This window comes from Crocodylus siamensis, chromosome 5, assembly GCF_052110815.1.
Source record: "Crocodylus siamensis isolate JL-2025a chromosome 5, ASM5211081v1, whole genome shotgun sequence".
In the NCBI taxonomy this organism is placed as follows: Eukaryota; Metazoa; Chordata; order Crocodylia; family Crocodylidae; genus Crocodylus; species Crocodylus siamensis.
This window is the reverse complement of record NC_143399.1, coordinates 180689268-180711508: the sequence shown is the minus strand read 5'-3', so window position 1 is coordinate 180711508 and position 22241 is coordinate 180689268.

Genomic DNA, 22241 nt, shown 5'->3' with positions numbered 1-22241 from the left:
CTAGGCCATAAAGGGTCTAATACTTGAAGTTTCTTCAAGGTTTGCCTCCAAGTTGTTGTATACCTAGCAGGCTGCTAGAAGGATTAAACTTTGAAGGACTGCTGCAGCACAGCACTGAGCAGCAGTAAACATTATAACAGCATGTGGTGGAGCACAGTTGGGGTGCTCATCATGTGATTTGGATTGCAGCAGGCTTGAGAAGAGCCAGCAGTGAAGGCAGCCAGGAGATAGCCCGAGGTTATTTTAAGGAAGGAGATGTATGGCGGAGCACCAGTGGGGTGCTTGCCACTGGGGCTTTTACAAGCTCTATGGGATCTTGCTTGTGGAGAAGCAGGGAAAAGCCTCCCCCAGTAACCATTTTAAGCAGGGGGAAGGTGGGTTGCACACCACATCTGGTGTCTGCCACTTTAAGAGGTGGCAGCAGGTGCTTCCCCAGCTCTGATGACCCAAGCCAGCAGAGCTGAAAGCAGCAGTTTGCTGTCTGATGCCATGGAAGGAATGTCTCCTGGTGGAGATGCTGGTCCTGCAATAACTAGGAGGTAAGGGCAGCAGCTTATGGGGATGGCATGGAGATTCCTGGTCCTGGGCATGACTTGAAACTATACCCTGCTGGGGAAGGGTGGCCTGGTGGGGCTTCTAGTGGTGCAGGAGCCCCCAGAAAATGCCAGGCCAGTTACCTCCCTGGTGAAAGGCAAGGAGGGGCACCTTAACCCCAGCCCCCACCTTTGGGTGGGTTATTTATACCAGAGGCAATAGAGGACCAGGCATGCCCCAGTGTGGCACCTGACGCCTGATCCCATGTGGGTTACAAGACCCTGGAGAGTGAGAGTTGTGGGCCAGGCACACTGATGAGTGGCATCTGAATCTGCGGGGGTGTTCGACCCCAGGCCCCAGAGAAGGGGGTAGAGTTTGGGCCTCAGTGGAGGCAGAGGTGCAGAGTGGGGTGCAAAGGGGGGCCTGAAGACCTGCACAAGAGTGGCAGTTGTGAGGCCCTGGAGAGAGGGGTGAGTTGAGAGTGGCAATTGTGAGGCCCTGTGAACATGGTAAGGGGCATGAGTTGGGTCCCTGTGAGCAGGAGGCTTGAGGGTAGGTCCTGCAGCATGGGGGCCAAGTTAGGTCCAGGTAAGCCTTTGGGCATCTGAGGCCACAGGTGGGCCTGAGGTTGACGTGGGGAGGAGCTACAGGTCAGGTAAACAATGGGGCAAGTTCAAGAGGAATGTGGACAACATGGAGAGGGTCCAGAGGAGGGCCAGTCTCATGATCATGGGGCAGCAGGGCAGGCCCTACGAGGAAAGGCTATGAGACCTGAACCTGTTCAGGCTCCACAAGCAAAGGCTGAGGAGAGCTCTAGTGGCCTGTTACAAACTAGTCAGAGGCGACCAGCAGGCACTGGGGGAGTCCGTGTTCCCCCGAGCACTACCAGGAGTGACAAGTCAGGAGCCCCTTGATTGAGAGCAACTGGGTGAGGGACCCAGTGAAAGACCAGAGGCTGAGTCAGACCAGTGTTCTGTGAACTGCCCAGAACTTGCTCAGATGAGGGTAGTGGGAGATGCACAAAAGGCTGCGTGCTTGCTGGCCAGGGAGTGAAGGGAATCAAGCCCAAGGAGCCCCCTAGGATAGGGCAGGGTGAGTGTGGCCCCAGGGGAAGGAAGGGTATGAGTGAGGCCCTGGAAGGCCCATATGAAAGAGACTGGGTGAGAGCCAGTGGAGTGAGACGCGGTACAAGTGTGGCCTGTAATAGAGCAGAATACGAGAGGCTTAACACCATGGCCTGAGGCCTGAGCAGAGCACAGCTGTTAGAAACATTTGCAAGGCATGGGACATGTTAAGGGATGGTAGGAACGTGTATTTTTGGCCCTTAGATATCAGGGCTCTTGAAGGGCAGCCTCCTGCCTAATTACCAACAAATTACTTAACAACTAGGCATGGCAGATGAGAGAGACAGATGGTGTGCTCAGAGGCAGTGGGAGACCAGCACTGTCGCTGGCTGGGGACTTCCCACTTTGCCACGCAGCATTAGAAGTGAAATTTTAAAAGCCTTCACTGTACCTGGAGTTTCCCTGCTACAGGCATATTTACTCTAGACAACAGGTGAACCAGGGGTTGATCATAGGCAAGGACATCCCTGGGGGTGCAAATTGGGGTGACTGCTCTGGGCCCTATGCTTTGGGGGGCCCCACAGGGCCAGTTGGAGTCACACCTGCAGTGACTCCACCCCGCCACCAGCTTCATGTTCAGCTGGTTGCCCCCCGCTGAATCTGCCGCCGGCTTCCTTGTGTTTTGGAGTGGGGCCCCGCACAGGCTGATTTGCCCTAGACCCCACACCCTGCTTGGGTTATCTCTGATCATAGATGACAGGAAAGTAGGACTGGAAGGGACCTCATAAGGTCATGCAAAGTGATGCACCTGGAGAGGAACAACCGGCACCATACCTACAGGTTGGGGAACTCCATTCTTGTCAGTACAGAGGCAGAAAAGGATCATGGAGTCATCACTGACTCCAAGATGAACATGGGCTGGCAGTGTGGGGTGCAGTCAGGAAGGCCAACCGCACCTTGTCATGCATCCACAGATGCATCTCAAGCAGGTCCAAGGAGGTGATCCTCCCCCCCTACGCGGCACTGGTCAGGCCGCAGCTGGAGTACTGCGTCCAGTTCTGGGCGCCGCACTTCAAGAGGGATGTAGGCAGCATGGAGAGGGTCCAGAAGAGGGCCACTCACATGATCAGGGGGCAGCAGGGCAGGACCTATGAGGAGAGGCTACGGGACTTGAACCTGTTCAGCCTTCACAAGAAACGGCTGAGGGGGGATCTAGTGGCCTGTTATAAACTAGTCAGGGGGGATCAGCAGGCATTGGGGAAGTCCCTGTTCCCCCGAGCACTGCCAGGAGTGACCAGGAATAACGGTCACAAGCTGGCAGAGGGTAGATTTAGGCTAGATATCAGGAGGCGCTACTTCACTGTCAGGGTGGCGAGGATCTGGAATCAACTTCCAAGAGAAGTGGTGCTGGCTCCTACCCTGGGGGTCTTTAAGAGGAGGCTAGTTGTACACCTTGCTGGGGTCGTTTGACCCCAATACTCTCTCCTGCCATGGCAGGGGGTCGGACTCGATCTACTCAGGTCCCTTCCAACCCTAGAAACTATGAAACTATCTAGGTCAGCCCCCTCCTTAAAGGAGCATTGTTCTGGACTACACTGTCTGTGACAGAGCTAAGGCCACTGTTACTTTAAGAGGGCGTAAAATGGAGGATTAGAGCTGCACTTTGCTAGGGATAGCTGAGTTAAGGCCAGCAGCATTACAGTAAGTAGCCAGGGGAAGCCTAGATAAGGGTTATATGGTGAGGACTTGAAAGTCAGTTGGGCCATAGGCAAGGAGGACAGAGCTACAGGCAGGGAAGAAGGACTGCAGCTCAGCTGAGACATATGCAATTGAGGAGAGTACACTGCTCATTGAGTTCATGGACCATACCTGTGGCTGTCAGGACCAGGTGACTGGAAGAGGATAGGGAGGTATCAACTCTGCTGCTGTAAGGGACAGATGCGTAAGCTGTCTGGCCTAATGGTAAGACTGCTGAGGGGGGAGAAAGGCTTGAACCTGGGTCAAAGGGCAGGAGTTATATACAAAAGCCAGAGGGAAATCCAGAAGCTGAGTACATAACACAGTGCAGGGTCAGGATCTGGGGGTCAGATGCTGATTACCAATCTGGAGGGAATCCATAGGGTGAAGTCTAAAAAAGAGCCAAACCAAGGTCAGGAGCTGGGAAATAGAACCACAGGGAAATCCAAATTCAAAGCATGGAAATAAGCTGAAAACTAGGATGAGGAGTCACAAGAACTAGAGTGCAGAAAACAGGAGACTTGCCCCAGCAGAATGTTGACTGGCCTGCAGATCCAGGGCCGCAGGTGTGGTCCATTTGGCTCAGCTGGTGTTAAATAGAGACAGGTGCTACTCCCAGCAGCCAGTCAGGATAGTTTCTGCTCCTAAACTAGAGCAGAGTTATTAGAGCTGGGGCTTGATGCAGATGTGGCTCCTGCAGTATTTGGCTCAGGACGGCCTGCCTACTCAGAGTCCCTGCCAGCACTGGGCCCAGGGTAGTTTACTTGACCAGAATCCCTGACAGTACTGGGGCCAGGCTAGTCTGACTGATTGGTGTTGCTGACAGCTCCTGAGCCACAGCAGACAGTCTGGTCCAAACTATGCTAGTGGGAAGAGCTCCTGGCACATAGCTGAGAGGCAATGGGAGTCATGAGTAGGCCAGAGCTGGGAAGAGGCCAGACAAACAGAATAGGAGCCAGGAGAGAAGTACCCAGTTGCAACTGAGAATGATAAAAAAAACTCAGCCATTATAGGCCATTAAACCTGGAGGTTTTGTTTCCGGCTACAGGGGTAGTGAAGGCTATGGGGAGGTACTTCCCACTATGGGGGGCCAAGATTAGGATAAAACCCTGCAAGGAGCCACCCTTAGGGGTCAGTCCTGTTGTTACACCATCCCAGCCAAGTCTAATCTGCTCTTGAAAATACCCACAGATAGAGATACCACAACTTTTCTAAGTGGCCTGTTCTAATGCTTGACAACCCTCATAGTCAGAAAGTTCTTTCTGCTCTCCAACCCAAAGTTCCTCTGTTGCAGTTTGAGGCCATTGCTTCTAACCCTGTCTCCTACAGCCACAGTCCAGCACATATAGGTGGGAAGGAAAGCGGAGAGAAGAAAGCTTGATTACAGAATGGTAGCAGAAATCAGAGGAGGAAAGCCAGGCTCAGAAACAAGAACTACATAACAATTAATTAGCTTGTACTTGGGGAACTAAGGCAGGAGCAGAAGTGTAGCCCCCCCTCTGTTCTGTGGCTTAGGTAAGCAGAACTCCATGCCCTTTCATTCTCAACTCATGAAGCAAGGGCTCCCTCTCCTGTTTTGATCTACTTCAACCATATCAATATATGGTTGCTTCTAGAGAGGGTTATTTTCCCTCTCCTTTGCAAACCTCCATACAAAAGATCTCCCTCACTCTGAATATCTATTATTATTTTTCCATGCAACTCAAATGGGACTTTGATTACACAAAATATTCTCTCCTTACACCACTTATTTTATATTACAATATATAAATATACTCATCCTGCCGATCACAAAAATAAAATCTCAACTTGCTAGCTGAGAATCACTGTCACTGCCTATGCAAATAATATCCAGCCATTAGTTTAGATGTGAGAGAGACATTTATCAGATTTTTTCAGACAGTAAATGAAACTTAGAGGTCTGCCCACACAAAAAGCAGTCATGGCTTTGTAACTATTCTGTAACACACTCTTCTGATGGAACTAGAAGTTACTGTTGACTCATTTCCTCACAGCAACTTTTTCACATCAACATCAATCATGTTTACACATCCTCAACTACCATACATACAGACTGCTCACATAGCTGCTGAGATCCCAGGATTCACTAGTATTTCATATTGCCTCAGAAGGAACATACAATGAAAGGAGGATATGTCCAGAAGGCAGCAGCCTGAGTGGACTGATGTAAATCAAGGCAATTTACAATCACTAAGAGGAAAGCCTCAATTTAAATAATCAATTTTAATAAACTTTTCCATTGGTACTTTAGTTATTTTCTGAAGAAGGGTACATTTTCATTGGTGGTTAAAACCATTAAAACATTAAATACAATATAAAAATGTATGTTTGTAATGTTGTGCTACCTAGAAGAGCACATTATGTCCATGTATTTAATAAGTTATATGGCTTAACCTTTAATTTTTTTTTGTTAATTTTACTTTTTGGTATGTTTGCAAATGAAAATGGTGTATTGCTCATTTACTAGGTAATTAATATTCTGCTCATCATTTGTGTCAAGCATTAGGATGGTAATTGGAACAGAATTATATACAAGATAGCATATAAAATATACTGTTACTGAGCAAAAAAAACCCCCAACCCTTAATGTTTTAGGGATAGGTGTTTCTTTTATCAATCTTTTTTTATGTTTATGACTAAAAGATTTATTGAATAGATGATTTAACGATAGACAAAGAATTACATTAATTATTGCAAGTTAGCGTGAAAAAAAAAATCAAGATATTTTAGACATTTTTCCAAGCTTAAATACATTTTCCAAACTTTTCAAAATTCCTACCGAGACACATGATAGCATCAACTGGAGTCAGGGGCCACACCCCTGGAAGTACAGGTTGGATGATTGGACTGTGAGGTGGATAGAAAACTGGCTAGATCATCAGGCTCAGAGGTAGTAGTCAATAGGTCTATGTCTAGTTGGCAGCTGGTATTAAGTGGAGTGCCCCAGGGGTTGGTCTTGAAGCCAGTTTTGTTCAATATCTTTACCAATGACTTAGAAGATGGCATAGAGTGTACCATCACCAAGTTTGCAAATGACACCAAAGCTGGGGGGGATAGTATATATCCTGGTCCTACCTTCCAGTCTTCGGAGAGACCTCAACAAATTGGAGGATTGGATTAAAAGAAATCTCACGAGGTTCAATAAGGACAAGTACAAAGTCCTGCACTTAGGACAGAACAATCTCATGCACTGTTAGAGGCTGGGGACTGACTGGCTAAGCAGCAGCTCTGCAGAAAACTACCTGGGGGTTACAGTGGACAATAAGCTCAATATGAGCCAACAGCGTGCTCTTGTTGCCAAGAAGTCTAACAGCATACTGGGCTGCATTAGTAGGAGCAATTCCAAAAGATCAAGGAAATTGATTCTTCCCTATTTGACAGTGGTGAGGCCACATCTGGAGTCCTGAGTCCAGTTTTGAGGCCCCCACTACAGAAGGGATGGGGACAAATTGGAGAGAGTTCAGTGGAAGGCAGTGAAAATGGTTAGGGAGCTGGGACACGTGACTTCTGAAGAGAGGCTCCAGGGACCTGGGTTTATTTAGTTTAAAGAGGAGAAGATTGAGGGTGATTTAACAGCAGCCTTCAATTACCTGAAAGACTATTCCAAAAAGAGGATGGAGCTAGACCAGCTGTTCCCAATCTGTGGTACAGGTACCACCAGTGGTATGCATACTACTGACAGGTTGTCTGTGTTAGCAGACTTATTATAATTATACGACAAAAATTTGCTGGTTGTACTTAAGGTTGTATTGTTTTAAATTGGTGGTGTGCAATCTGTCAGTTTGGGAACCACTGAGCTAGACCATTCTCAGTGGTAACAGATGATGGAACAAAGAGCAATGGTCTCAAGTTGCAGCAAGGGAAGTTTAGGTTAGATATTAGGAAAAACTGTCACTAGGAGAGTAGTAAAACACTAGAACAGGTTATCCCAGAGAGGTTGTGGAACCTTTGTCCTTGGGGTTTTTTAAAGACCTGGGTAAACAAACCCTTGGCTAGAACGATCTAGTTGGGGCTGGTCCTGATTTGAGCAGGGAGTTTGACTAGATGACCTCCTGAGGTCCCTTCCAACCCTAATTTTCTATGATCCTACTGCCTGTAGTAAACTTTGCTAGTCTCTTGCACCCAGTTGTACACTCCAAAGGTCCCCTACAGAAGTTTTTAAATACAGAATTTTTTAAATGACCAGCTGTGCCACATTTATAAACTTGACCCCAAAGTTAGAATCAAGAATAATCTTTCTTGTATATAGAGAGGCAAAAGCCTGTACTTCAAATTCTTTGATAGAGGTAGGTTCATAGATTGTAAGGGGCTGGAAGGCACCTTGCAGATCATTGGCTTCAAACCCCCTGCTCTAAACAGGAAGGCAACTGGGGTTAGGTGACCCCTGTGGGGTTACTGTCCAGTCTCCTCTTGAAAACCTGCATTGCCTCTGGAAGGAGTTTATTCCAGAGTCTGGACAGTGATGAATTCAGTATATTTATTTAATTTTAAAAGATCTAATTTAATCCTTAAAAACACATTACATATTAAATTCAGATTTCATTTTAAAAAAGGTTTATTCTTAAAAAGGAAAAACATAGTTTAACCAACAGCTTAAAATCCCATTTAAAGGAGAAAAAGCAGATATGTTTTTAAGTAATCAGTTTTTAACCAATCCTGGTACCACCAGTACATGGGATAATCATAGAAAATTAGGACCATCCCCAAACAGACCATCCCAACCAAGGCTTTGTCTATCTAGGTCATTAAAACCTTTAAGGATGGAGATTCTACAGCCTCTCTGGGTAGACTGTTCCAGTACTGGGATGGGAGACCAGAGAGCAGGCAGACTAGGTAAACTGGTTACACAAGTACAGTGGGTATTGTCCTATCTGCAAAGTGAAAATAAAATTAAATTACTACAGGATAATCATGTGCAAGCCAAGGCTAGTGGCCAGAACAATGCATGGTTGGCTAACCTCAAGTCACCAAGTATTGCAATGTTGGGGTGCAATCTATGCACATGTTGCAGGATTTAATACACACACCATTCAACCCCCTCCTATCTCTTGGTGCAGATTGCTCTTAGAGTCTCAGAGTGTACTCTTCAACTTTTATTTGGTTTTGGTTTTTTTGTTTAACAGCCATGTTCTTTCTTCTTCAGGTCACTTATTCTTCTTGCTTTCTCCTGGTTTTAGGTTCTAGTATCTATAATATTTAAATATATCATTTGCAAACTTGGGAGGAAGCATAAAGTGAGACCTACTTAGACCACACAGTGTAGTGGTTGGAAAAAGTTTCACTTACAGAATCTAAGAAGAGACTTCAGGTAAGAATAAAACAAAGCCAAGACGGTTTGAAATTGGCACTGGTGCAAGACAGTTGCTATTTCTATATTTTAAATGTTCCAACTTAAGTCTCACTTTGACTCATAGTTATACTGAATCCAGAAAAATTAACCACTGATCATTTTCTCTTTGATGATCACCTATTTGTAGTCTCCTATGTTACCTCCATTTTAATGTTGCTTTGTTTCTGGGAATATTGATGAGGAAGCATTCAGACTGTTGTATGTCAACACAACAATACATACTTTATATTGGGCATGAGTCATAATACATAGTTGTGTTTATTTGCACTAAAAATTCACCTTTAAGTTTTTAAAAAATTCAACAAGTTATCGAATTTATTTTTCCCTCTGATATTCTTGAAATCAAAATGCCATCAATCTTTGCCTTTACTCAAGTTATTAAACCACTTCAGTTTTAAAATATACATATTGTTTATATCAGCATAATAACATGACAACCTAGGAGCATTCCAACTTCACAGCATCTTCGCATTTGCAGGCTAGTTTCCCCCCCGCCCCCAGTACATTTTAAATGTATGCTTACCACTGATTTACAAAGAGAAGAGTCATTACATGACTCAACCAGATTCCTGCTATAGTGATTTCCTCTGCTTAGTGATACACAACACCACCTAGCAACAGACAAGCAAGGGATTTCAGCCAAGAAAGTGTGCTTGTGCTCAGGTATTTGAAATACTATATCACCTCATACTACTTGGAATCTCTTTCTAGACTACATAAATCTTCAGGCAAAGCAGCAGCCTTTAATATTTTCTCTCTCAATATAACATTTTATACATGCAATTGTAAACAGACAGCTCCTTACCTTTTCCTTATAAAAAGACTGGTTTGTTGATCCCACTGTTTAAAGGGAGGCACCAGACCAAGGCTCAATTATGAAGCAACTAGGACTCAATTTTAACCCTTAAAATAAGGGGAGAGAGAAGGAAGAGGCAGAAGCTACAAGAACTTACTTGGCCTGTTCCAGGTGCAGTATAGATTGCCATTTTGCAGTCCTTGCTGTAAAATATGTCTGTGTACTTTACCTCTGGAGTTCAGTAAGAAGCTGAGGAATGAGCTAAGTATAAAATACGTAGCTACTCGATCTTCAGTGCTCCTGAGGGGAGGAAAAAGGGAATCATTCTGTTACCGAAGATGCATTTCAATGCTGGCTAAAGCAGTGTACACTTACCGGATTTCTACTAGTGGACTTTATATGTCCAACCTGGATCAAGGAAGGTCATTTAAAGTCTGTTACAGGATGTGTGCGATTCTATTAAGATTAAATTAATTCCATTTTGATATCTGTAAGCAACATCCCAAAAGTACTAAATACTACATCCCAAAAGTACTAAATACTACATCCAACTAAAGTTATACTATGTAATCCTTAAGCCTACCTGGTAAATTTTGGATATCCCCTGTTGTACCCAGATTGGATCCTACCCCAGTACTTGTTCATCCTCACTATCTTTATTTCCATCAGGCCACAGATCCCACCCTACATTTCTTGTTTCAGAAACATCCTCTGGCAGCACCCTACTGGACCTTCTGGGGGCTGTATTGGTGAGGGTTCTCTGGTAAACACTGGTGACATGTAGGGGGTGCACGTGCACCCCCTGAGCATGATGCTGCACCCCCTGCGGAAAGGCACCACCAACACTGCCGGTGGCATCTGTGGGTGGTCGCCAGTTGCCCCCCACCCCTTCGGCAGCATCTGCGGGCAGTCTGCGACCACTGCTGGCTACCACCAATCTCTGCAGGTGGTCACTGGCCACCACCCACGGAAGCTTCCCGTTTGCTACCGCCATGCTCCTGCCACCGACAATGCCACTGCAGGAGCTTGCCATGCCCCCGCAGCTGCCAGGGGCACGCAGCGTTCATAGTTGTAAAGTCTATGCCGACATCCTGGCTGCTGATGAGCAGGCCTTCTTTGTTTTAGTTGGGCCAGGGTTTCTGTTCTGTGAACACACAGGGATTTCATCTAATTATAGTGTATTAGAAATGTTGTCCACTTGCAGCTCGTAACACCTCAGACAATTCCCTAATGACCATATAAAGGGCCACCAAACTTCTTACATAGCTTTTGGCATTGATCCTTCCTCCTGGTTTGGTTCTACACATCTTGCATAATCTGCACCAGTCCTTAACAGATTTTCTCCAGCCTAACCATAAATACGAGACTGGACTTTATGAAAAACCTTCTCCATGCCCAAGTGTGCCCCAGTATTGAAATCATGCAAAGCTTGCAGAATTTTTGGCATTTCCTTCTCTGGTACCACTATAGGCTCATGTCGCAGGACAGATTCTGGAAGCTTTCACACCAGTACTCATTACCTAATGCTTAGCTCAGACCACACTATCTGGTACCTCTTCAGGTGCAGATGATGTTGCCCTTCTTCAGGGAACTCCTCAATATTAAATTTCTTTAATCTTTAGTTTCTTCCCACCTTCAATATCAACATCTTCCTGTTAACTTATACACCAACCTGCCAACCTTCTGGCTTCTTTTGAATTTGGGGTCGGTTCACCCCTAGCTGTCTCCACTACTGATAGTGGCTGTATCCCTGCCACTTCAGCTTTAAGTTCAGCTTCCACTGTGCGAGACCAACGGGGGCAGCACCAGAACGTAGATATCTCCCAGGGTGATGCATTACTTAGTAGTCAAACTCAGCCAGCAATTCTGAGTTGGAATTAAGAATTCAACCCCTGGGGGTTGGAGATTGTTGGAAATTGTGTAGTCACTGAAGAGAACTGTGGTCTGTTCTTAATGTGAAGCATCTCCCCAGAAGAAAATGTTGAAAATGTTTGGTAAAGGTCACCACAGCAAGCAATTCCCATCTTGTACCTACATATTGGTATTCAGGTTTGTTAAAGGCTCGGCTTGCATGGACTAGTATCTTTTCCTGGACTCCTTCAGCTTGTGACAAAGCACTTACCATGCCAGTGTCACTTACACTTCTTATTGGATACTGATGTAACTGACGGTCAGTATACTCCAAGACAGGGGATTGCATCAACCATTGCCTTAGCTGTACACAAAGGCATCTTGACATGCTGTGGTCCAGATGAACTTCACCTTAATCAGAGAGCTTAGGTAGGGGATTACAATGGTAGCAAAATCTGCCATTAATCTTCTATAATAGGCTAAACCCAAGAAGCTGCACAGTTCTGTTACATTTTGAGGTACTGGCCAGGACTTAACACCTTCAGGCCTTCACTTTCTTTTGATTTGGGCCTATCTCCTATGTGGAGATCACATCCCAAAAAGTTCACTTCCGTGAAGAAAAGCTGACATTCTGCAGGTTTAAGTTGGCTTCCTTCTGCCTCTTAAACACTCCTTTCAGTTTCTGCAAGTGCTTTCAAAAGGTTCAGCCTATCACAATGATCTATTATCCAAGTATACCAGGCAGGATGTCTCTTGCTTACCTGCTAACATGATATCCTACAAGCATTACATAAACCAAAAGACATAACATGAAACTCAAAAAGTCCCTTTGTAGTGTAAAAAGCTGTCTCAGCTCTGTCCTCTTGGTGCACTTTCACCTGCCAGTACTCACTACCGGATCAAGAGTGGAGAAACACTGAGCTTTGGCCAGGAGGTTTAGCATGTCATCAATTTGTTAAGGCATCTTTAACACTAACAGCATTCAGTCTACAGTCATCCGCATAGGCCTGCATACCTCTCCCTTTCTTCTGCACCAACACCACAGGAGCAGCTCATGGGATCACAGAGGGCCTGATGCCTCTTCTCTCCATCTCTTGCAGCTGCTGATTAAATTCTTGCTGGAAATGGATGGGTTATCTTTGAGGCCCTTGTTTGACATTGCCACTATTAATCCAGCGGTTTGTTAAATCTAGGTTATGGTCTCCAAGCTCAAGTACAAATCTTCATACTCGAATAGGACTTCTTGCACCACCCCCATGCTACAATGACTTAACTGGAACTCCCATTCAAATTTTCCTGCATTGCACTGAAAGTTATCACCTGTCTCTCGAAGATTTTGGTTGTCTGAAATCAGTACTCTACAGCAACCAACTTCTCTGATCCAGTGTCCTCCTCCAAGACGGCCACACCTGCCTTAAATGTCCCAATTATGGTGCCTGATATGTTGATGGTACCTGTTCTGTTGATGTGTTAGGAACAGCAGTGGAATTTTACCCCTGTGGCTCTTACCCATTGCAGTTCCCACTAGGAATCCCAATTTATCAGTGAACTTGAATTCATATTTTTCCTGCAGTACAGTGTGAAGAACTCTTCTCTTCTTCATGGAACCATCTTTTTAGTTTGCCAGTGATCTACTCACTTTTGGGAGGTATTGTTAAATTCTTCTCTGGTACCACTTCACATGCCCTCACTTAGCCATTTGTGGTATAGAAAAGGAAATGCCTCCTAGAAAGGTAAAAGAAACATTAACACTGTGGTAATGTATATTCAGCACCTTAATTTCTTCCTCTCACCTCCAAAGGTATCCCCAAACAAGCCTTTAGTCCCTAAAGCACTCAAACCACAGCTTGCTGCTGCTCTCAAGTCTGAGTCCAGCTCCTTCAGTCCATGGTGCTGGCTGACTGAGAAAGTGAGATCTCCAACTCCACTGGGTATTCATCTGTGTAAGGCTGACCAGGTTCCAAGTACTCTTCCCTTTACTCCAACCTCAAGCTTCTTCTTCCTTTTTCCTTTGCCCCTCAACCCCTGGGGGATTTCTGGGAGTTGCAATCCAAATTAACAGATAATCACAGCTCTACAGGCTGTAATGTGTGTAACAGCAGGTGGATCCAAGGGACATTCACATTACAGTACTTAAGGATTTCTAATTATGTATTACAGGATTTCTACTAATGGACTTTAGGGGTGCTGACAGAAGTGAAAAAAACAAAGCAAACTACCCTGCACTTTACTGGAAGAGGTAGTATGTTAGTTCAACCCAAGTCTTCAGCGTCTGTATAGATCAGGTGCTTCAGCAGGGCTTTTTGGCACTTTTAGCTAATACTTGATTGAATCAGTTTTAGATAAAAGTGCTAAAAAAGCCCTGCTAAAGGACCAGACTTATACAGATGTTGGGCAAGCAGAGTTCAGCTAGCACTATACCGCTTCTGATCATGCACTGGGGTTTGTGTGGAGGTGCAAGGAATTTAAAGTAAAATGCCATTTTTTAAATTTTTTTTACATCTGTAAGCAGCCTAGATGTCCAGCCTGGACCAGGAAAGGTCATTTGAAGTCTTCATTACAGGACATATGTGGTTCTATTAAGATTAAAGTAATTCAGTTTGGATTATGGTATCTCCAAACAACATCCCAAAAATACTAAAGACTACAGGGGTTAAAAAGTTAAGGGCTTTGTTATGTGGATTGAGCAAAGACAAGGTACAAGCTTAGAGCAAGGTAACTTAACTGAACTATTCATTTTCTTGCTCTGATCCTCATAGACTAACAAAATACTATTTACATGTTGCATTCATCTGCTCCAATTTGTCTAGCACCTATGCAAGCTCTCAGAGGCAAGAAGCACTATCTTTGGCCTCATGCAGACATTCAGTTTGTCCTGGGAGAGTCTCTGCTCTTCCAGGAGAAACCATGAGTATACAAATGTTTATAGTTTTTCTCCTAGAATAAAAATGGATGCTCCAAGAGAAAAACAACCTAGGAAAAACTAAGGTTTAATCAATTCCAGGAGAGTTTGTTCTGGGAGAGTAAATGTCCATATGTTCTGTGGCTGCTTCCAACAGAGAGCATAGTCTCCAAGATTCCTCCCTCCCTTCCCACGGAGACAGTGTGTTGTTTATTGGACTCTGCTGCACACACTGTACTACAGGAAACATACAGGTAAACCACGGACAGTCCGGATCAGCCAGTGGAAGCTGTCCTACGTACTCCTGCCATCCATCTCCAGGCAGGCTAAGGGAGCCTACAGAGCTCTCCCACTCTTCAATGGCTCAGCAATTAGAATGTCTATACACATGGCTCTAGTTGGACAATGATAAATATAATCTTCTACTGCAGCTCCACTATCACATTAGAAACAGAAATGCAGGCATGTAGAAAAGACAGTATATTTGCATGATCTAGAACTATGTATACACAAGAATCAACTTTCCTTTGTTTCCTAGGGGGTGGGGAGCAGGAGGAGGAGAGGTTATTAGCTAAGTCTAGGCTATAGAAAACTGCACACTTAGACATACACCATTCTGGCTTCAAAATGCTCTCATAGATGTGGCATCCCTGCTGATCTTGCATTTGTTCTCCATGAAGGAGCAAGACTCATTTGCAAACTAAAAGGAATTAAAAGTAGTAGTTAAGCTGCTACTCCCTTGAGAGCCACGTGAATTCTGCAGTGTATTTTTTAAATGTTCTTAGACTGAAAGAAAACCAAGGTTTAGGTCCAACATCAGCATCCTTCAAGGGAAAAACCTCACTACTGGACTTTCCAAAAATAACCTAGCAAGCTCTAGGACACTCTTCTTACCTTAGAGTGCTTAAGTAAAAATGAACTTCATGCTGCCATCACCCATCCTCATTCCAGGACTGGGCTCTGGGGTCCTGTATTGCCCTCACTTGGCCTTGCATGCTAGAATTGGGCTCTGGGGCCCTGTGCCACCTCTGCCCAGTCCTGCAACCCATGGCCATGCTCTGGGGCCCCATACCATCTCCACCCAGCCTCACATACTAAAATAGGGCTCTGGGGTACTGTGCTACACATGTGGGAGTCGAGCTCTGGGGTTTCACAGTCTCCACCTGGCCCCTTGTGACAGGATTGGGCTTTGGGGTCCCACGATGCCTCCACTTGGCTGTGCAAGCTAGGAGTGGGCCCCAAGGCCTTGTGTCACCTCCACCTTCCTCTCCCCGCCCCCACACACACTTCTTGTGTTCCTAATCTAGTGTGCAGGATCACAGACCATAGTGCTCCCCATGGACCTATGGGAGGCCCATGGGCCGAATGACATGCCAGGAGCCAGGTCTAGTCTGTGGGTCAGGGGTGGAATACCCCTAATCTATAGCTTGTTAACTGCTAACTACCTAGCTACTACATTAGGGTTATGACATTTCCTTCAGTCTGGGGTCAGCGGAACCAGCTGGTTCCTGGGGATTACTCAGTTCCATTGAACTACTAAAAGAATAGTGCATCCTCTTTCCCCTTCTCCATCACAAATCCATCAGGAACTGAAAGATAACTCAGTATGTCCTCATGGAACTGCATCGAGCTGCGCAAACATACCTGAAAGAAACTGATGCAAGAACCTGTGCTGTCTTGGCTACCTGAGGTGAATAAAAGACCACCCTGCACAGGCAAGAAATAGGCAGTAGGAAGACATCTGGTCCTCCCCAAAGGCATTTTTCCTTTTACCTGGGACCCAGGCATTCCTCTATGTCTCCCATACCAAGTTAACAGCTGATGTTCAAAATTACTATCATAGGTTCAGCCAACTGATAGTCTGTGCCTTCCTTTACTGATAGCCATCCTTCTCAGTCACTTATGGCTGTCCAGCTCTATTTTTATTTTGTATGCATGCTGATTTTGTATTTCTTAGTCAAATATGAAAAGCTAAGTTTTAGACCTAAACTATTTATTAGTATCCATTTAATCTATTGCCAAAATGTAAAACATGCCATTGTCCTAAAACATATAACATAAGCCTTTTTTTTAAAACCAGAAAACAACAACATTCTGTTTATCCTCTGTCCTCAGTATCCTTTAACACCAATTATAATTCTTTTAATGGCAAATTCTAGATGTAAGACTGTCAGTGGGAAAAATTGAGAACAAAGAAATCAAGGTATCCCAACTTTAGCCATGTACAGTGGCTACTAATTACCTTTAACCTTCTTATTATAATTACTTATCAGCCTACTTACCCAATTATCCTAACCTTACAGCACCAATTTCTGCTACGCTCAGAGACATCTCTCTTATGGAGCTTAAGTCTTTGTTATTGACACTAAATACAAACTAATACTAAAAGATAAAGCAGAGTAACTAATTCGGAGGTCAGTCCTGCAGATACATTTATGCTGACTTGTATGCACTGTCACAAGGAAGTCAAAACTATTACTGTGTCTGTACACTGACTGAGAGGTTGATTTGAAGTCCCAGATATATGCATGAAAAAATTAAAAACCTTCAATTTTACTAGTGGAAAGTCACTTTAACAGTAACTATGTGGCTTTAAATAGCTGTGTGACAGTTAAAAGTGCAATAGATCTGTATGATGGCAGTGGTGGTGATCTGGGTGCATGGAGCCTGGCCAACAGCTGGAGCTGCCCCTCCCTCCCTCCCCCCCTTTTTGGGATATCAGGATTTCTCAGTATCTAATTTTGACTCAGTGATGCAAATATGCAGTGCAGAGAACCTTTTCCCATATGCCACATACGTTTTACAGAATCTCAAAAGCCTCTGAGGTGTCACAAAGCACACATGTGCACTCATCTGGACATACACTTAAAGTATAAATTTTTGTTGGAGGGCAAGCATTATACATTTAAAATAGTTAACTCAATGCTAGCCTCTTAATTTAAATGAGCTCTAACGTTAACTTTTGAAACACATTCTTTCTATTGATAATTAATGTGCAGTGTATGTTAGAGTTCTGACTTCAACACTGCCTTCCAGATTGGAAAAATGCCTTTTCAAGGAATTAGCCCACATACGTAGTTGGTTAAGCAGTGGATATATATGAGATTTTTATCACTTTAATTCTCAGCAGTTAAGAGAACCCTTTAATAGTACTCTCCAAATTGTAATCTGTTAATTTCTTTAAAAACCTCCTGAATTCTTCTATCGTTAGCAACCGTTAACAGTGGCATATCCAATAAATTCAGTAAGCACCCCTTATTAAAAACATATTAGCTTTTCTGCCACAATAACCAAAAAGAAATGAAAAAGAAAGCTTACATTTAGCTCACACTGGCTTTGAAAACTGAGCTAGGCTTTTGCTTCTCATAAGCCTGCAAGGCAAAGGGAAAAGTAATGAAACTTCAGAAGTATTCCCCAACAGTGCAATAATGGTAAGAGATTCCAATTCACATTATGCATACTTCTAAGAAACTTATTTAAACCCTAATACTGTTAAGAGAATCAAGAGGTCTGTACAGTGGATAAGCAGTCAGTTATTATATTTATAGTATAATTATTTATTAATAGATTAAACCAGTATATCAGCCTATTTTATAAGGGATCGACCTCACAGTGAAGAGGCAACCCCACTGAGGAGTTCTAATTAAAATAATAATAATGATCACTAGCGCAGCAGGGCAAATACACAGATACAGAAGTATCTATTCCTGTGGCAGAGCCAACAGTCAGAACTACTGACATACATCTCCACTTTCACACATTTTTCTTGATGAATATTTATATATTAATTGCTTAAAATAAAGACAATACCTATATAACATAATTCAAGTTAGCAAATGGTAATGCTCTTTTCCTGCAAAATGTTTAAGCCAGAAAGAATAAAACTTACAGCATTTTACAAGAGAGTATTAACACACTGAAGTCTAATCTATCCATTAGCAAAATTTAGTGTTACTCATTTGAAATTTAGAAGCACACTAATCCACAACGCCCAAGCTAAAGCAGTATTTGACCAACACTCAGTAAATCTGTCTATCCCTGATCCTGAGTGTGATAAACATAGAATCTTTTGTACACTGCAGAAAAAACTCATGATACAAATAAATAAATAGACAGATAAAAATAAAAAAAAGGATTTTGACAGATGAGAACTCTTTCTGCATATTGGTATTAATTATTTGAGTGAGGGTTATACATTTTAGGCTGGGTGTCAAACTCACCTGGGGCCCCGAGCTGGATCCAAACACAGGGTTCCCATGGACTGAATCTGTAGGGCCAGAAGCAGCTGTGGTGGATATGGTGGTGGTAGCAGGGCCAAGTAGTGGTGGTGGGGTAGCAAGGATCCAGTGGTCAAAGGCAAGTGAGTACTGTATCTGACCATCCCTTGCTCACCCCCTTGCCACCAATAGCCATGTCCATGAGGACCCAAGGGCCCTGGATTCTACAGCAGGGCCTACCCCCTACCTTGCCCTCATAACTTCTGGTAACCCACTGGTAGTCTAGATACAACAGCTCCATAGCCCAGATATGGCCCCTGGACCATAGCTTTGGCACCTCTGCTGGACTAAATACAAATAGAAACAGATGCAGGATTCTGCAAAGGGGAGTGCAGAAGCAGCGACTGGCACAGCAGAGGGGGCTGCACACCCTTCCCAGACTTCCTCCCCATACCAGGGTGAGCAGACCACACCACAGGAGCAGTGATCTGTGACTAAGTCCTCAAAGCTGGTAAAAATCCACACCCCCTTTTCCTCCTGGCTCAGAAGCAGGTCCCCTTCTCTCCCCTTATCTGCTGCCACTGTCCCTACTGTCCACTGGGTGAGGGAAGCTCCAGAGCCACTTCTGCCCACTCCAGCTGGCTGGCTCAGCTTGGGATAGTAGTGGTAGTGAGAAGCATTCTCCCTCCCTGTGTCTGTTCCCAAACTGGCTGGGAATACACAGTGGGACCCAGCAGGGAGGGGAAACTTGCCTACTGCCCCTGATGTCCTGGGCTGAGCCCAGCCCCTGTACAGCCTGGTTCTGGAACCTCCCCCTGGCCTTGGACAGTAACAGTAGCAGGCAGAGGAAGTGGAGTGGAGGTGAGAGAAGGAGAGGAGAGGGTAGAGGATATGCCTTTGAGCATGGAGAGGAAGGGAGGGGAAATTTTTTTACCTGCTTGAGGGACTTATGGCGTGGTCAGAAAGCAGGGTGTGATCACATCACTGTGATCACCCCCTCTGGATACACTACTGGATAAAATAACAATGCTGCTTCTGACTTTAAATTCTAAAATAAGTACATAAAAGCAAAAAGCATTGAGAGGCCAGTCTATTAATGTCTTATTAAACATTCTTAATTTCATCAAGAAATGTATAGCCGTCTGACTTTAAAAGTAAAAAACATGCACAGTGCAGCAGGAGCCAGCCAGGAATCATGGGGGCCGAGCTGGCTCCTGCTGCGTTCTGCAGTCCCAGCCATGCAGCTGGGAACCGCGCACTGCTGGAGCATCAGTTGGGTGATATCCAGAGTGGTGGCAGCAGGTGGGAAGGTAGGGAAGTGGCAGAGGAAGGGTGGTGGCAGCAGCTGCAGGCAGGGGAGGGAAGTGGCAGTGAATGGGCAGGTGGAAGTACAGCATCAGCAGGGTGGGAGCACAGGGCCCGTACCAATGCCCCAGGGCCAGGGCCAGTGGGGTCCCAGGGTGGGGCAGCAGGAACCTGAGCTGGCAGGGGCTGTATGGAGCTGGGCTGGCTCCACCCCTCTCCCTGCTGGTAGCTTGGCTGCTTGCAATCCTGGGGCATGCCAGGACTGCACACCACTAGGGGTCTCCACCTGCCACAGGCCATAAGCATCCCAAGGCCTTTCCCCCTGCTGTTCCTGCTGTTGGCAGGCGCTGTGCGCAATGAAGGAGAGGGGCATGTTTGTAGGGGGGGGTCCCACACACACACACACACATATCCTGCCATACACATATACCCATACTGCCCACCTCACATCACCATACACCCATACCCTCCCATGCACACCCCAGCCACCCTCCCCCTCCATACATGCCACAACCCCCCCAGCCACTCTACCTCCACACTCACAGCCCCCCCACATGTCCCATGCCCAGCTACACATCCCCACAAACCCCATACCCACCCACACTTCTCCACCTGCTACAAACACCACGCATACATCCACACCCTCCCACACACACTCACAGCCCTCTACAAACCCTGCATGCATCCACCCATACCCCCTACAGTATACAAAGGTAAGACTTACTTTAAGCTATTATGCAATGAACTCTATGCACACTATGCAAACACGTAATATCAGGACAAATATTTTTTGAAATCAAATGAATGTATGTTGTAGTAGACGTTTGCTTTTTAGAATACACTTTGGTGTTTTTTTTCCAGTTCCAAGATAACAAATCTCTTGCCAGAAGGAATATGTCCAGGGCAAGGAGAGGGACTTCCAGTGGCAAAGGTCAGGGGTTAGGGGGCAAGACATCCAAGGTGACCAGGGGGCAGAGCACCTGTCAAGGGGCAGGGTTATCCTTGCAGCCCTTGATGGCTCACCAAAACTTGTTAAGGGTCCCTCCAACTGAAATAATTGCCCACCCCTGGTGTACTGGCATCTGAGGTAACTAGCCGATTGCCCTGATTTCTGAGATGAGAAGGCCTCCCCTATTGTTGTGCTCCCTCCCCGCACACCTGCGCAGCCATGCATTAATCTATGGGATGCATCCACTCCTGCCTAGGCCCTTCCCCTCAACTGGAAGGATCAAGAACAACCCCTGTGCTCCAGTCCCCTTCATTCTTGCACCCAGAGCCCTGCAGTCACTCTTGTTCTGCTCAGGGTCACCCCGGCAATATCACTGTTGCCCACGTAGACGAGCAGCATGGGGTTGTGGTCAGAGGGTCAGACAAGTCTTGGTAAACCTCTGCAAGCAGCAGACCTCCCCTGACAACAGACCAGTCTGGTAGATGGATCCTTCCATCTCCTGTAGAAGGGCATCTCCAGCCACATCTACTCATCACTTCTTCTTTCTGGCAGTGGTCTCAATCCTCCCCACCTTGAGGATTCCTGGTCTGGCCTCTTCCACCAATAGAATGTGCTCCTCCTCCTCTGTTGCTAGCGCTCCATAACTGTTCTCCAGGCAAACCACTACAGGTGGGGATAACAACTTCTTGCTGCCAGAGGTCACAAGTTTCTCATCTTCTACCTTCCTAGGGGTCCATGCCCTCTTCCTTTTCTAGAACCGCCTAAAGCAGTCCTCCCTCCACAGTCCTAGAGGTTTCCTCCAGCCTGGAATTGGTGCTGGCTCCTACGCTGGGGGTCTTTAAGACAAGGCTTGACAATCACCTTGCTGGAGTCGTTAGACCCCAGTACTCTTTCCTGCCGTGGCAGGGGGTCAGACTTGATGATCTGCTCAAGTCCCTTCCAACCCTACTAACTACGAAACTACGATGAAGTCCCCATGGAGGAGGATGCTTCGGAGCATTGCTACCCCCTCTCATAGCTGTCTTGACTACGGCAGTACCAGAAGGCACCGCTCACGCTGCAGGCACTCCCCCACTCGGCTGACACTGGAAAGAATCGGCAAGCTGCAGTCTGCACAGCACCAAACCAGCACCTGTGTGGAAGCCTGGATGGTGTGCAGTCCTGCCTGGACAGACACCTCGTGGGCACAAGAAGAGGAAGAGCTGGAAGTGGCAGTGGCGCTGGGATTGCAACATTCTCCAGCCATTCCTCTGGGTCTTCTAATCTGCTGTCTCTCACTTCCTGCCTTTCTTTCCAATCAAATCTTCCCTAGCAAACTGCTCTGTAGCTGACCTGTTTGCTGTTCCTTGATCCTGAAGGGTTCCCCTTTCCCTGCAAACCTCTATCCTCTTAGCAAGTTTACAATGAAGGAATGAGAGAGAGATTTTTCCAAGAAAACCCCCCCTCACTCTGGACTCTAGTTAAACAAGGGACTTAAGTATGGATCTAACTACTGATTTTTTTAGCGGCTTAAAA